Below are 16,623 nucleotides of genomic sequence, written 5' to 3' on the forward strand. Positions count from 1 at the left end.
TATTTGATCAGATTGACCATTAAATTTGCTTAAATTATCCAATGATTACGACAATTTCCGTCAATTATCAAGCCACAATTAACAAGACAAAGTCACCTAAATGTCAGAGGAAAGTCAACAATAAAATATCGATTTATCCAGATTTAAAGACATTTCCTATTCTTAATTCATTTTACAATGAAAATGGACAGCTTAACCATAGTCAATGTTTGATTGAAATAAACTCAGTTGCAAAATTATAGATACACTTGTTTTTTCATGATAACTTTTTTAATATACATTCTACGACAGATTTAATTTCATATTCAGATACAGCACCAAAGAATACATCTAATAATTTTTTCATTTTTGTCAATTTCGCAATAATTACGTAAAGCTTTTGAGAAAACCTGATTTAGCCCGGTGCAAAATTATAAATACAGAATTTAATTTCCAACCATTTTGATATATATTCATAATTTTTTATATTCAAGAAAATATGAGCAACCATTAGTCAATTAATTGAAAATTAGGTCTCCATAGGAAATGCAATAAAAATTACATAATCGTTGATTTAATTGAAGACCACTGATTTTTTTTGAGATTCAATCAAAGAATATTGTTCAGCATCATTTTTTACCCTGAAAACTCTTGATTTTTTCCGAATCGAATAATTAATTATCATTTTACAGATAATTTTTTTGCTAATTGCTTCAACAAACATATCATTCCATTGGTTTTCAATGGAAGGTATGGTTTAGCGTTGTAAATTAGCAAAGAATTATCTGTAAAATGATAATTAATTATTCGATTCGGAAAAAATCAAGAGTTTTCAGGGTAAAAAATGATGCGCAATAATATTCTTTGATTAATTTTAGAAAAAGCTCATTAGTTTTCAATTAAATCAACAATTATGTAAGTTTCAATGTATTTCCTATGGAGACCTAATTTTCAATTAATTGACTAATCACTACTCAAATTGACCTGACATTGATAAATAAGACTCTTTATCCAATATTTAACATTAAATCAGTAGAAAATCATCAAAAAATTATGAATATATATCAAAATGGTTGGAAATTAAATTCTGTATTTATAATTTTGCACCGGGCTAAATCAGGTTTTCTCAAAAGCTTTACGTAATTATTGCGAAATTGACAAAAATGAAAAAATTATTAGATGTATTCTTTGGTGCTGTATCTGAATATGAAATTAAATCTGTCGTAGAATGTATATTTAAAAAGTTATCATGAAAAAACAAGTGTATTTATAATTTTGCAACTGAGTTTATATTGATAATAAGCTAATTTCAAAATGAAAAGATTTCTGAAAAACTCCATTTACTCGAAAATTTCGATGGTTTTTCGTTCGCTTCCAGGTTGAGTTACTTTACTCGATCAAATTTGTCTTTGACAAGAATTAGAATTGTCAGAAATGTAGCAAAATATTGTAATGATCATGAGAAAATCGAATCTGGAGAAGAAAAGGTTATAAAGAAACGCTGGGAGGTAAAGTTATCATGATTGATGAGGAAAGGAAAATTTCTCTAAATTCAAGTTCCATGCTGACGACGGAACCAGACAATTGATCAGCTTTGAGTATAAAATGGAGAAGCAAGTTTATTCAAAAAAAGTCAACAAATGCTTCGACAGAAAATAATTGGCCAAAATTTTGCGAAAAAAGAGGTTCCTTTGACAGATACATTTTGATGGTTTCAAGTTTTACTCAATTTTTACTCCAATTTTGTTAATATCTTGAATTTTTGAGGCAAAAATAAGATTCTATTCATGAGATAATTTTGTTGTTTACAATAGACTGCAAGTTGAACCTTATTTTTGAAAGGCTTTGCTTCCAGTTGAACCTTAAAAATGGATTTACATAACAAAATCTGATTTGGTTCAACAATTTATACAAATTGATTGAGTTAACTGTTGACAATCTATTAGAGTGGCAGACTACAGCACAAAGAAGAAACAAATGACAAAAATAATGAAAATAAACTGCGAAAATGAACAAAGAATCAACTTTAATCGCAATGGAAAACAAAATTACAATTAATTCATTTGGGAGTTTTTTTCATTTTTGGTTAACTTGTGTTTAAAATTAAAATTGCCATTTCTTTTTGTTGGTACACCTGTGAGGCCTTCAATGTTTGAACTCTTTTTTTACGTTTTATAACATTTTTTATTGACATCAATTGGTTCAACAACAGCCTACAATTATAATTGATTGTCAGGTTAATTTTAACATTACAATGGAAACTTTATTGTTGAACCTTTTCCTCTTTGGGTTGCTGAAGCTCAAATTTTTCAGCTGAAGCTTCCAAAAGTCTGAAGATTCTGTTATTAAACCTTGCTTCAGGAATCAGGGACACATAAGCACTAAAGGTGCTTTTGATGTACAAAGGTTTGTTTTTTGCAGTTTTTTCTGGTTCCATATTATTCAAGAGATGAAGTGATCTAAGATATGCTTTGAGAAAACTGTTTATACGAATATTCGGTGAATATTTTCTGAGCATAATTTTGTTTTCCATCGATAATCGCTTCTTTTACCTTGAACTTGTTATTCTTATAATCGGTTTTTTCGTCGAAATTATTTTTCCGTGAATCTGCCGGCAGCCTTGTTTTGACTTTACTCTATTTTTTGACTTGTTTAGCTTAACCTAATTGCTTTTATGTTATGCTTTTTTATGCTGCTGTTCATTTTGAGGATTTTGGTTGGAAGATGTTGAAGATGAGGATGATGATGAGAGGATCTAAGGTCTGAAAAGATGAAGATGAAGGGAAAATGAAAAAAAAAAGATTTGAGTTAAATCGATAGAAAGGGAAAATATGATAATCAAATAAGTGCTTTCACTGTATTGTTGCTTCTTTATTCATATGGAAGTTCAATTGTTGATGTTGAACAATGAAAGGTTACAGGTTTGATTAAGATGAAACAAGGTTTGCAGGTTGAATGATTAGTTTTAATTGTTACATATTGAAGGGTTGAAAGGTGATAGATTGATGTTTAACTTGGTTAGAAATGATTCATTTGTAATTACAATTTACTTTCCAATAGCTAACATCTTTGGATAAATGAAAAGCTAACAATTTGAGACAAAAATGGATTCAGATTTACTTTCAGAGAAACGTTGAGCTCGATTTTGGTTATTAAGGTTGCAACGATTTGAGTATCATTTTAGACTTGATTTAATTTACATGAGTCGAGTGAATTGTCAATCAGTTTTGAACGTTATTGAAGGAGTAACATTGAGTTGTGATCTCTAAATCAGTTATTAGTTTCTGATATTCTATTCTATTATATCTTTCAATCCATGCTCGGAGGCTGATTCCACTTCTAGATTGAGCCTTTCATCAGATCTTTCATAGCTTTTATCACTTTTCGGATTTTATTAATTAGTTTCCCGTTTATTCAGTTAAAATGTATTCATAAATTTGCAAGTTAAGATGAATAATCCACTGAAGCTCAGAATCTTAGGAACAAAAGAAAATTTTTGTTCAGCTTAAAGCAATTTCAATGAAAACAATTGTTATACATGGTTGTTACTAAAAAGAAACACAACTAACACAATTGTCACATTTATGCACAGATTGTCACAATACTGAAAAAACAAATGGGCAAAAACGGGTGAAAGTAAATATCTTTGAGAATTAGACTCTGTCAGATTGTAGAGAAATGAGTTCATCTGTGCGATTTTAATGTTTCTATGATCGATAGTTCTTGAGAAAATCGGGTTCGAAGTTGTAACTTGCAAAGCTTATTGTACAACTATGGAAGCACATTTTTTCATGAAACTCATAGTATTGATGCATCTTTTGATGATCAACCAGGAAATATATTCATTTTAATAAAAAGACCTTTTCTTTGTCTGTAAAATAGATTAGGTCAATTTTCAGTAAAACCGATCACACTCTGTGAACGTAAGAGTTATTGAGCTGAAACTTATTATTTGTCCATGAAAACTGTCAATTTACATTTTGGATTGATTAGTTTTATCAGTTTAACAACAGTGATCTTGATTTTGGCAATTGGACTTAAAACTTTCAACCTCGATATTTCGATAATGACATAACCTACAATCATCAGTCTTTCAGCAATTTAATACTTTACTGATTAATAAGTCAATATAATCTGATAAATCTTCATCAGCGCATTCGGGTTACGATATTTGGCTTGTAAATGAACAAGCAACTGCTTATTTAACAAAACAAACTCATATAAACCCATTTATTGGTGAATAAAGCAATTTTCTGGTTAGACTTTGCAATGTAATGCAAAAAGGGCTGCCAAAGACTCGAAAGTTTGAGTAAAGAGTTGAAACTTAGTGCGGTTTGTAGGGACATAAAAACTGAGCTGAATGGTGCTAGTAAATACTTCATCCGGTGAACAGTTTTTGAGAAAATCGAGGCCCATTTGGAAACTTCGATCGCCTTTTGTGCAGCCAAGAAAGCAGATTTTTTCACAAAACTTATTTTTCTGATGTATATTGCAATCACCAACCGGAAAATGGTCTCATTTTGAGGAATGGCATTTTCTGTTTCCGTAAAACAGATCAAGTTCAACTTTCAGTTAAACCGACTTCATTCTGTTATCACGAAAGTTAGAGTGCTGAAACTTATTGTGTGGCTATAAATATTGTTGCTGCACATCAACAACTGAAAACTTTTTTCAAGTCATCAATAGTTTTCTCAATTTTGGCCATTGAACTTAAAACTTCGAACCTCGATATTTCGCAATTGACATCATCTACAATCACCATTCTTTCACTAAATATTAGCTTCTATTATGGACTATAATAAATCGAAACATTAAGGCATTCAAGGTCCTACAAAAAAAGTAATGCTATTGAACTACTTATGTTGTCAAATTTGAGACTTGATAAAAAAAGCTAAACAAAAATCTACTGCGTCGCGAGGTTCTTCATGATGAAATGAAATATCTCAGAATTTATTCAATATTGGATCATATTTTGTTATAGCCCATAATGAAATCTATCGTTTAGGGAAAAAAATGGGGATTGTAGATGATGTCATTATCGAAATATCGAGGTTCAAAGTTTTAAGTCCAATGGCCAATATCAAGAGGACTGTTGTTAACCTGATGAAATTATTCAATCCATGATGTAAGCCAACAGTTTTCGTCGACAAATAATAAGTTTCAGATTGCTAACTCTTACGGTCACAGAGCGGAATCGGTTTTACTGAAAATCGAACTAATCTATTTTACAGACAAAGAAAAGTTTTCATGCTCAAAATGAATACATTTCCTGGTTGATCATCAAAAGATGCATCAATACTATAAGTTTCATGAAAAAAACTGCTTCCATAACTGTTCAATAAGCTTTGCAAGTTTCAACTTCGAACTCGATATTCTCGAGAACTGTCGATCATAGAAACATTTAAATCGCACAAATGAACTCAGCTTTCATTTCCCTACAATCTAAAAGCGTTTAAGTTTCAAAGAAATTTATTTTTACCCGTTTTTGTCCATTTGTTTCAATTTATATTTAAATGTCATAATTGTGTCAACACAGTCAAACAATTAACCATTCAATTGAATGTGCAAACGTTTCCAGCATCTCAACTCAAATCATCTGAAACAATTTTTACAAATCGCGACTCGAATGAAATATATTTTGAACTTTATGCATTTAATAATTGAAATGGTTTAAACCAAGGAACTAACCTTAACCTTAATATTGAATGATTGTAAATGAATAATGTTTCTGATTATTTATTAAAGATAATGAAATTGATTTTCATTCTTATTCCTATTTTTGTCTTTGGTTATAAATTTAATTTCGTTTGAAGACACTTTAATGTTTACTTTTATATTGATTACTTTTACATTTTCATCTTTTACCTCTTCTTCTTGCAATTTCTCATTTTTAATCAAATAAACAGAAGCTGAAAAAATGAATTAAATTGCAGGCAAAAGATGATTTACTATTGGAACCAAATAAAAGTTGCAATCAAGGTAAATTGTTGCCATTGAAATGACTTTGCAACTTTCACTTTTCATCCTTTTTTCCCCGTTTACTCTGATCAACTACAAGGTAAGGTAATTCAACTGTAAATTGGTAAACTTTACTTTCATACAATTGAACACATCAAACTCTGAAGATGATAAAAGTGAAGGAGAGAGATGATGACAAAGCCATGAACCATTTACCTGGGAAATCGATTTTCACTTTCACAATCTTCATCTTCATCATCTGGCTGAAAGCAAGAGTAGAAAACAGAAGCGAAGAAGAAAAAGTTATCAAATATTATTCCATATCTTATTTGTGTACTAAAAGCATATATTGAGATTTATATTTACTTTTTTTGTTCCTCTTCATTCCTCAGCATTTCACCAATATTACCTTTTAATGAAACAATTTGAACCAATTGAGATGATGATCGCCATCGTTGAATTGATTAAGATTAAATGGTGTGACAATCATCACAGATCTTTCTGTGTGTTACTTGATCAATGTGTGATCCTTACATGAGCCAGCAGCAGCTCGTTAGGTTGAACCACTTCAAAGTGATTTCAAAGGCTCAACTTGACGTGAACAAACTGTCACCAACATGAGCAACTGTTACATAGATATAAATATATATTTTTATATTTATTTACATTTGGCAAAGGTTAGCAGTAAAGAGTGAGAAGACAAGAAACGAGGCAAAAAACGTATCATTAAACTGATATTCAACACTCATTTGTATCATGTAACATTGAAAAATGTTTCCCTTCATTTCACCTTCATTTGCTTTCTTGGTTTGTTTCATTTGCAAACAAGTGGAAACAATGTTTTACAGTGAAAATGGTGCATAAAATGAAAAGATTAATGAACATTCACAGAAAAAAGATGAGTGAGAATGATGATGAAGATGATGATAAAGATGGTTCAGTAAAAGATGATGGATTTGGTTGAAAAAAAGCTCACAAAAAATGGCAAGAATTGAAAAGAAGGTTGAAAAACTATTTCATCTGTTCATTTTTTGTTTCAACAAACTCATCATTAAAGTTCATCTTTCAAGCGACTCATCAAAATTATCAATTTGAATGTTTAATTGTGATAAAAGTTGAACAAAAAAGGTTTCATCTGAAAATGTTGAATTTTCAAGTAAACTTTCTGGTTCTCTCAGTTTCCATGATGAGAATTGTTTGAAACAAAAAATAGTTTCAGACAAACATTTGACCCACATTTTTTGCCTGAGTAGTTTCATTGCTCTCACTTGGATTCATCGTCAGTCATCATCATCATTGTATCTTCTCACTTCTAATGGATTCATGTAATGCTTGAAGCAAATGAAGTACGTGAATACAATGATGATGATAATCGCAAATCAACTAATTGTATTATCGGTTGTAAAGGTGAGATGTTATGATATTGTAACTGTTGTATTCATTGGAATCGTTAATTCAAAATGTTAACATTAATAATAATAAATAATAGGGTTCAACTAATTTGTTGAGTAACTCCAGTTTTCACCCTTTCATTTTCACTCAACTGAATAACAACAGACTTAACTCTTTCCTCTCGCAACGTTTTTTTCATCATCTTCATCTTCTTCTGTTTTTCTTAACCTTTTTCTTCCCTCTCTTCACATTATTAATAATAATGTATTCTCTGGCTTTTTGCCTTTCCTTTAATAATGTTTAATACAATTTTCTTAAACTGTCTTGGGATTCAGTTTGGTTTAGTTATTACAGGAATTATTTGCCACCGTAATGTCATTAATTTTGACAAATCAACTTAAATATCATCATCAAATGAATTGTAATGTTAATTGATTTTAGCTTTTTGTTTGCATTTTCGTGGTTAACAGTTGAACTTGTTTTAAATCATTTTTACGCTTCCATTCAATTTACTTTGTGGTCCATATTGAAATAGTAGGTGAAGCTTAATGACATTTGATTTGTGTAAGTTTGATCAATTCATGACGAGAAATTCAGCGTTTTCATGTTTCACTTTTTGTACGATTTTAACCAGAGAAACGAGACTTTCTGACTTTTCAGGTAAAGATGAGAAAAAATGTTTTCTTTTTTCTGGCCTAGTTGTTCAAACATGCCTCGAATCTAGACAATGACAACAAATTGTTTCAAATATTTACCAACCTGTTTAATCAGCTAATTGACTGGATTCACCGGAAAATGCAAAGAGATTCAAGTCCAAACTGTAAGTGGTTTTGAAAAGAGGTTTAAACTTGAAATGAGACCTTTTACAGGGAAAGAGTTTAATATTGAGTGGAAACATATTGATAACTATTTGAGACTCGAATCACTATTTACAGTAAAAAAAAGAGTCGACAATTTATCGAAAATTGGAAACACGGAAATCGGAAAATGTTGAATAAACATGAACAGGACATTGAATTTTCAGAGTTACTTTGAACAGTCAAAAGTGATTGAAGGTTTTAAAGATTGAAACTGACTTTTCTCGTTTCACTCTAAGCTTGTTCTGGTCAAGCTTACATATAAATGTGTTTAACCATTTATCCGATTCTAATCATGGATTGAAATAAATCTTAACACTTTGACAACAATGATCAACAATCAGGTAAACAGTTAAACAAACACAAACAATCGTTTTTTTCTGTTTACTTTGTTTTCCTTTTCATTTGAGACAAAATCAAATTGGATAATATTAATAAATGATTGAGAGCAAACACGAAATTAGAGGAAACAAAATCATCCAAATCCATGAATTTGGTGAAAAAGCTGAACAATGATGTTCGCCTTGAAAAGCTGCGAAAATTTTTGAGGTAAAAAATGGGAAAATATTTAATCTAAAATATATTGGATTCTGATGGTTGGGAGAAAGAAGAAGAAAATGAAATTATTGCAATTCCTTCTCCATGTAATCGGATATCAGTTTAACTTTTCCCTTTCATCAGGTTCATATTTCTGAACTTTAACCAATTCCAACATGCATATTACATTAATATTAATAACATAATGTACATAACAATTGTAATAGCTTGTATTACCAATAATGAACAAGTCAAAAAGTCTTCATCTTCTTTATAACCTTTCACTTGTATCCAATAACAATGATCAAATTTTTTATTGAATTTATCATGTAACACCATTCACGATGATCAGAGTGACAATAATGATCAAGAGTAAATCATTATTCATTGTAATATTGAAATTTAGAGAAACCATTTGAAACAATTTGGCAAGAAAGAAAAAAGATGAAACTGTAAATGATATTTTCAACTGATCCATCCAATTGATCCTTGAAACAATCAACTTGGAACAATTTACGTCAATAAATAGACATTTATGATTAACTTGAACACAATTTACAAATTGGTTAAATTGAAATTATCTTTGAGACAATATTTGATTATAATTGAGTTGAAGCTAAATGTTGAAGGAAAAGACTTTTGATGGTTAAATTGAGTGAAATGGTTTCGCCATTTCAATGGAATCACGTAAATCCATGAAATTTTCACGATTACGTCAAGTGACAGTCCAGGCACGTTTATGCACGTTCAGATTGACGTCAATTTCATACACTTTACAAGGTATTACATTACGTCTAAAAGGTAAAAGCAAAAAGCAAAGCCAAACCAAATTGAACAACTTCTTTTTTCTTCTTCTTCTTTTCAACATTTCCACTCACTTTTACCTGAACTTTTCAACATTCTTGCCTAAAGGTACAAACCCAAATCATCATTAATAGTAACAAGTAATGATTCCCGATTATACATCTTGTATCCTTGACTAGAACCATTTTTAGATTTACATTCAAATTTACCTTTTTGTTTATTGCGCTCACCTTAGCCAATGTTAAAGTTGACTGACCATTGAATCTTCAATTTGGAAAGCTTTTACCTTCCTTCAAATTTCACCATCAAATTGAGATAATCATTTGTTTTCAGAGTTAAATTGAAGGATAAAGGTTTACCAGACATTAGCATTAAAAAATAAGTTGTTCAATTTTCTGGTTTGACCAAAAAATTGAATGGAAACCAGAAAAAAAAGAGACAAATCTCAACATTTGTTTATAACCTTTTAGACTAAATTGTTGTGGAAACCCAAATTTTTACATTTTAAATGTAAATCTTTATGGATGAAAAGGTTAATCATTGGAAGTATTTTTTTCACCCAAAATTTCATCTCACGTTGGAAGAGTAAATGTAAAAGATTAAAAAAATGTGAATCTGGCAACACTTGGATTATCATTGAAATACACATTTACACAACAATAGTAACTGTTATCACAATCATCACCATAATAATCAAAACTCTAATCTGAATAATAGTCTCTGTACGTGATTGACATTGTCAACTAGAAAGGTTTGTTCAACGGTAAAACACTCGACTTGCCTTGAGGCCTTCAAAAGGAGTCAATGAGTGTTGATTAAAATTTGTGTGTGTTTTGAATGAAAGTGTGACTCTGATTCTGAAAAATTCTGATGAAGATTGAGCAAAAATTGACAAAAAAAGGGTAAACAAATTCCGTGTAATAATCGATAGAGTCATAACTAAAGCTACGTCAATAGGTAAATAATATTTATTCAGGGAATCGGGAGAATGATTTTTACTCAAATGTGGATAAAATTATATGAAATAATAATAATAATCTGGATAAAAAATAATAATAGTCTTGAAGGGAAGAAATGGGAAAATGTAAAGTTTACCTGATTTAATTTTATTATCAACTTTTGTTTTATTCAACAACAAAAAAAGGTTGAAACGATAAAACAAAAGTGAATAATAATAATAAAGTTTCAACTAGGAGTTTACTTGGGAGTTTTTTCATCAATATATGGTTATATTTATCGTTAGATTATTTTTACCTCCCAAAAGATTATCAATTTTTTATCAACTCATTCAGAATGGGAATCATAATTTTTGCCATTTTTTCAGGCAAAATATTTATATTGACTTTTCATCTTTTGGATGAACAAAAATTCATTGTTATTCAGTTTGTTTTTGATAAATTTTCAAAGCTTGATGGGTTTATTATGGATTAGACTGTGAAATTGTCTTTAATTGTGCACTTTAGATTGCCATTGAAATTGTAATTTTTGTTTTATTTAATTCTTGTAAAATTAATTCCAAAGCTTTATTGACTATTTCAATTTGGGTTTTTTAGGTTTAAGCTGGTAACTGTTTGAACTTGCCATTTTTATTATGATGGGGAAAACAAGAATATTTTTTGGTTGTTGAGTGTAAAATAATGTTCATTTTGAATGTTAATTTGGCAATTAAATTTTTGTTTCACTTTTTTGCCTCTGTTTTCAAACAAATTTATTGCATTTTTAATCATCAATTGCTAATTGAAGACAATTTTACTCACTTTTCAGGTTACAGAGCTTAATTAAAATACTGTCCCTTAAACTTTCCCTCCAATTTGCAACATGTCTGACATGAGAGTTGACTTTTGTGTTTATCTTAGTTTTTTATTTAATCAACTCTAATTAGTCGAGTCTTGATTATTTTTACTCCCTTTTTTCAAACTAAATGTACCTCTAGTTGCTCACCTATTATCATAATTTAATTTGTGTACTCATCAATCAATGTTTTACCGTTAAATTATTTTATAACCAAATGGTTTACACTGGAGACATGCTTTGATACTGGTATTTACGTCAATCTTGAAACGTCTGCTGGTTAAACGGTAAATTGAATTTATTATGAATATTACAAATTTCTTACTTCTCGTCTTTCAATATTTCTGATTAAGGTGATGTTCATCTCGAATAAGTCTAAACAAATCCTGGTTGGTCAAAGTTATAACCTGATTTACTCACAACTTGCCATGGACCTGCGACGCTGCTATGCATAGTGCTGGTTAATTACAGTCATGATTGGGAATATAATTGATATGGTTGGTGGTAAACAAATGTTAATCTCAAGGAATCATGTATCTCAAGAAATTAAGGGCTGACTAGCTTTTATCTTGAGTATTACAATCCCTTCTTTTATTACACCTTTAAACATTTAATTTGTTTTAATACATGCTCAGCTTGACCTGGATTTTCACATAATTTTGGTTCACTCGATCAATAACCAAGTCGTTTTATAATTACAATTAGTATGCTTATTTGTGGACTAAAGTCAAGAGATTCAAGAAATCACTTCAAGACTTGCGCCTTTCCATCCAACCTGTTTTACATACTCAGCTTGAACTGGACCTCTCACCTAATCATACATTATCGGAGACTATTCGATTAACTGACCAAACAATTGTTTCTTGCCAATGGGTTAATTCAATATTTATTCCTGCTCAAGAAGTCAAGCATGATAGCAATGAAATCAAAAGGAATCAAAGACTTGATTTACTCAACACGATATTGTAACCAATTTCCATACAACTTCTTATTCAACTCTTGCTCCAAATCTGCGGACCATGGTGATGTGCGATCGTCCGATTAATCAACCAAACATATTACCTTTGGATGTGGAAATGAGGTGTCCACCAACGATAATCAACATTTGCTTCCAAAACGATTCTTCTATTCTAATTTTCATGGTTCTCTGTTAATGTCTCACTCTGGGTTTCAATTTAATTTGGCATGTTTGTTTCGCTGATTGTTATTTGCCTCTCTCTGTTATCTTATTTATGAAATAATATTTACTTTATGTGTTTTTTTTCATTTGGCTCAATAGTAACAACAACAACAAGCAAACAAGTCTAAAAAGAAGAAAAAATAAATTACTAACCAGACAAAAAAAGAGGTAAAAGTTAAAGGTAACCAAAGGTAATTTAAACTGTTGTATACCTAAAAGAGAGTTAATCAAGGTTTTCCTTTTTTTTCACTGAATAACATGTTTAGTTATTTATTTATTTATTTATCTATTTATCACATGTATATTAAAGGTAGAGTGAAAAAAAAGACTCAGCTAAGTAGGTAAAAATATTGTAGGTAAATAAGAAAGCATTGAGAATGATGAAAATGAATTTCTCTAAATAATGGAATTCTCATAATAATCATTTTTATTGTATTTATATTGTTTCCCTATCTGGCCAAGAGACAAGTGATGATATCTAATGTTGACTATGATTACACACTGAACATTGATCAAACTCATTTCAAGTTAAGAGTAAAATTGGAACCGAAAAAGGTTCAAGTTGAGATTAAAGTTGACAGATTATTTGTTCAACTTGAAATTATATTATTTCACCTTATCAACAATTGTACATATTATTGGAAATATTATCATCAAAGAAATGTGATATTAAATCTTTTCCTCAACTCAACAAAACAAAAATATATAAACACAACAATTGTAAAATGTTTTGAAATTGTCAATTTTTTCATTCCTTTTTGTTTGTAAATTGAACAAAATTCAATGTTCAATCGAATCTAATTTAAAGTCATTTTTCTTGCTTTTCATCCAAGTAATTCAATTGATTTACAGTCCAATGATAATCATCCAAATTGGTCAAACATTGACGTACTAATCTGATGCAATTTTCAACATTTCATGAAACAGTCCTGCAAGTCAGCATAAAATGATGGACTCAAAATGGTGAAACCAAAAAGTAAATCTTTTTGTCATTTCCTCAACTGACCAATGATGTCAAACAAATTAACATTGCAAGAGCACAAATTTCCCGATCAAAATGCTTAAATTGTTGCATTCATTTACTTAATCAATCCATCACAATATATTGTCGTTGGATCAATGATTTTAAGCATTTTTACACCTTTTGCTTACTTTTCAATTTTGTCTTATATTTTGTGAAAAGTGAAAAATAAATCAATATTTTAATATTTTGAGGGCAAGAAAGTCATGATAGAGTTGAAAGTTGGCTACAATTTTGATGGATGAGATTAAAAAACGTTTTACAAACAATTCCAGATTGATTATCAATCCTATTAATCTGATTATTTTGCACTGAGATTGAACGAGTAAAAAGCAAAATCAATTACTTTGATTGTCAGGCCTTTTATTTTTCCAATAACATTTCATATTTATTGAGTGTAAATTTTGCTCCTCTTCAATCCACTCTTGTTCACTTGAGATGTTTAATTTGCATTTATGTCACTTATTTTCTTCAAGCTCAATCCAATGATAACTTTGATTATCAAGTTGAATGGTCAGATAAATGTGGTGAAAATGATACACCAAGAATACATCATGTTATGTAAATAAAAGTTGAAAACATGACATCACAATCTGTGAATTGACATTTTCTGACCAAAGGTTGACTTTGTTTAAACCTTTTCAAAAATCAAGACAACTCTTGTAATAAGTCAATTTATAACTCTTTACATGAATATTATGAAGTTGTAAGAGGCGAAATTAGGTGAGCAAAGTCGTTGGTTGAGAAAAGAAAATAAGAATTCATCAGTTCAATTGTTACGAGGAATTTTTGTTAAGAAATTGCTTTTCTCACTGAATGGTCAAAGCCTGTTATCAGAAATTTTGTTCAGCAACAAATGTTAACACAAAAATATCAACCTTTTTTAAAACATGTTTAGTGTGATGTACTGGTAAAGATGCTAAAAGTAAAGTTATCTCAGGATTGTTTGAAGGGAATTCAAGTCTCTTGGATGAATTACAACTCAGGAACAATTGATAATCGACTTTCAATTTCTTGATTTTCAGGGCAAAAAACTGTTACAGAAAATTGGTTTTCAAAAAATGGATTTCCCATGAGCTGGAGAAAGCAAAAAGCATTTTAATAACAATTTTAGCGACAAAAAACATCATAATGTAAAAAGACAATTTGTAAATTAAATGTTGATCATTGATTAGTCTTACTATCAAAATGATCTCAAATGGGAAAATTAATTTCGTTTCAGTCTTGATTGTAAAAGATATCATAACTAGTAGCAATGGAGTTGATTTACAGTTTGGTTGAGCATTTTGTTGAAAACCAATCTACACCTAAATACATATTCAAAGTCTCAAAAGATTAACTTGTCTATTAAACCCAAACCCAAATCTAACAAGATTTACTTGGTAAGAATAATCCAACTAATCTCGAAGCAGATTAACCCTGAAAGCTGACCAATACATTGAGATATTTTCAATTAATACCGAAAATCCTTTCAATTCAAACGAGCATTAGTGTTAACCAAAAAAGTAAAGACAATGTTTAACCCAAATTATCACCAAAGCAATTCATTAAACACTTGAAAACGCTTTGTTTCTCATTTGTAACCAGTTATTGTTGAAACCCAAAAGTGAAACACAACCAGTTTTGATATAAATTATCAGCAGATAAAAGTAAACTTTAAACAATACAAAAATATCTATTATCCATCAAGCTTGGCCTCAAGATGACTATTTATCTGATAACATTTGACCATCAATCTTATTTTTATCCTTACATTTTCCATAATTTTCTTCTTCTCTCATCCATTTGTCTTTCTTACTGATCCTTTGATGATCCAACATGAATAAATAAATGATAACTCAGGCAGGTTTAAACGGTACAGAAGAGTGAACACTGAAAATGGGAACTTATGCCACAGAATCTCATTGAACTTACCAATGGATAAATGATAAGGGAAAAGGAAACGAGGTAAAAGCTCATCTTTATCTTTCAATCTGATATTTGATTGTTTCTTTCAGATTGTTACCTTAATCCAAACTCTGAACAAGTCTGATGAAAAGAGAGGAAAAAGTGAACATTCAGATGAAACTATCATCATCAACATAATCATGATGACCATCATCATTTGGGCCCATCATTATCTTCAACTGTTATTACTGGTCAAATCATTTGAAATGTTGATCAGATTACAGTTTTTGTCTTTCCCTTTACAGCTGCTAATCTCTTACCTTTCTTCAACTGTTCATTATCATTTGAACAAAAACACAAAATGAATTATATTCTGTTTTGTATCATGTAATATTCAATTGAACTGCTCTGTTTCCCGAATTATCATTTTATCCTTTACTTTCCATTAACATTACTCTTCTCTCTCTCTCTTCGTTTTGTTTGATATTTTTGTCCTTTTTTTCTTCCTTTTCATCATCTTCTTCTTTTCATCTTCAATTTGAAACAAATATAATGCATGATAAAGAACCATGAAAATTGTTCTGCTTCATTCCTTCAGCCATATACATATTCAATAGTTAGTGATAAAGGTTGATATTTAATGGATTGTAAGAAATGACAAGTTGAGAAGTGTTTGTTAAACTAACTTGCCTTGCAATTGAACCAATTTATTGATTGTTCATTTAGATGGCTAATTGTTTGATTTCAAGACAATTTTTGACGAGGCAAAACCCGATTCTCTATTCACCATTTAACCATTTTAAAGGCCTATTTTTGAAACATTGAAGAAGCAATAACATCTCTATTTTTGACAACATTTTTGTGGTTCCTTTTTTGTCTGTGTTACATTATTAAAACTAGAGTTCATCATTTGCTGAAATAACTTCATTTCTCATTGTACTTGGACTGGTTTATTTCACTTTGAATATACTCTTAGGTATCATCTTCAATTCAACTTGAGTCTTTATTTCATCTCAACATTTTCCTTGTTCTTGACAGGACATTGTCTGGCATTGTATTTGGTTATGTTTTTTTTGTTCAATTTTAAAAATGATTTAATCAATTTTTTCATCCAAAATCAACATTCACATCTTGTAGCTCATTTCAAACTGACGATATTTTCACTTGCAATTGAAAATACTTTTTAGTCTATCACAATTAAAGTATTGGTTCAAGTA

At 29.9% G+C, this 16,623-nt stretch overlaps 1 long non-coding RNA gene across 1 annotated transcript; it reads left to right on the top strand.

Annotated features, from left to right (window-relative positions):
- The first annotated feature begins 11,345 nt into the window (after positions 1-11,345).
- On the top strand, positions 11,346-12,579 carry LOC107366597 (uncharacterized). Its single transcript, XR_001569718.3, has 2 exons — positions 11,346-11,605; positions 11,672-12,579. It is a non-coding gene; the product is annotated as an uncharacterized LOC107366597 (long non-coding RNA).
- Positions 12,580-16,623: the final 4,044 nt, after the last annotated feature.

Source organism: Tetranychus urticae, chromosome 2, assembly GCF_039701765.1.
Source record: "Tetranychus urticae isolate SD_2017Ah chromosome 2, NJAU_TeUrti_SD_1.0, whole genome shotgun sequence".
NCBI lineage: Eukaryota > Metazoa > Arthropoda > Arachnida > Trombidiformes > Tetranychidae > Tetranychus > Tetranychus urticae.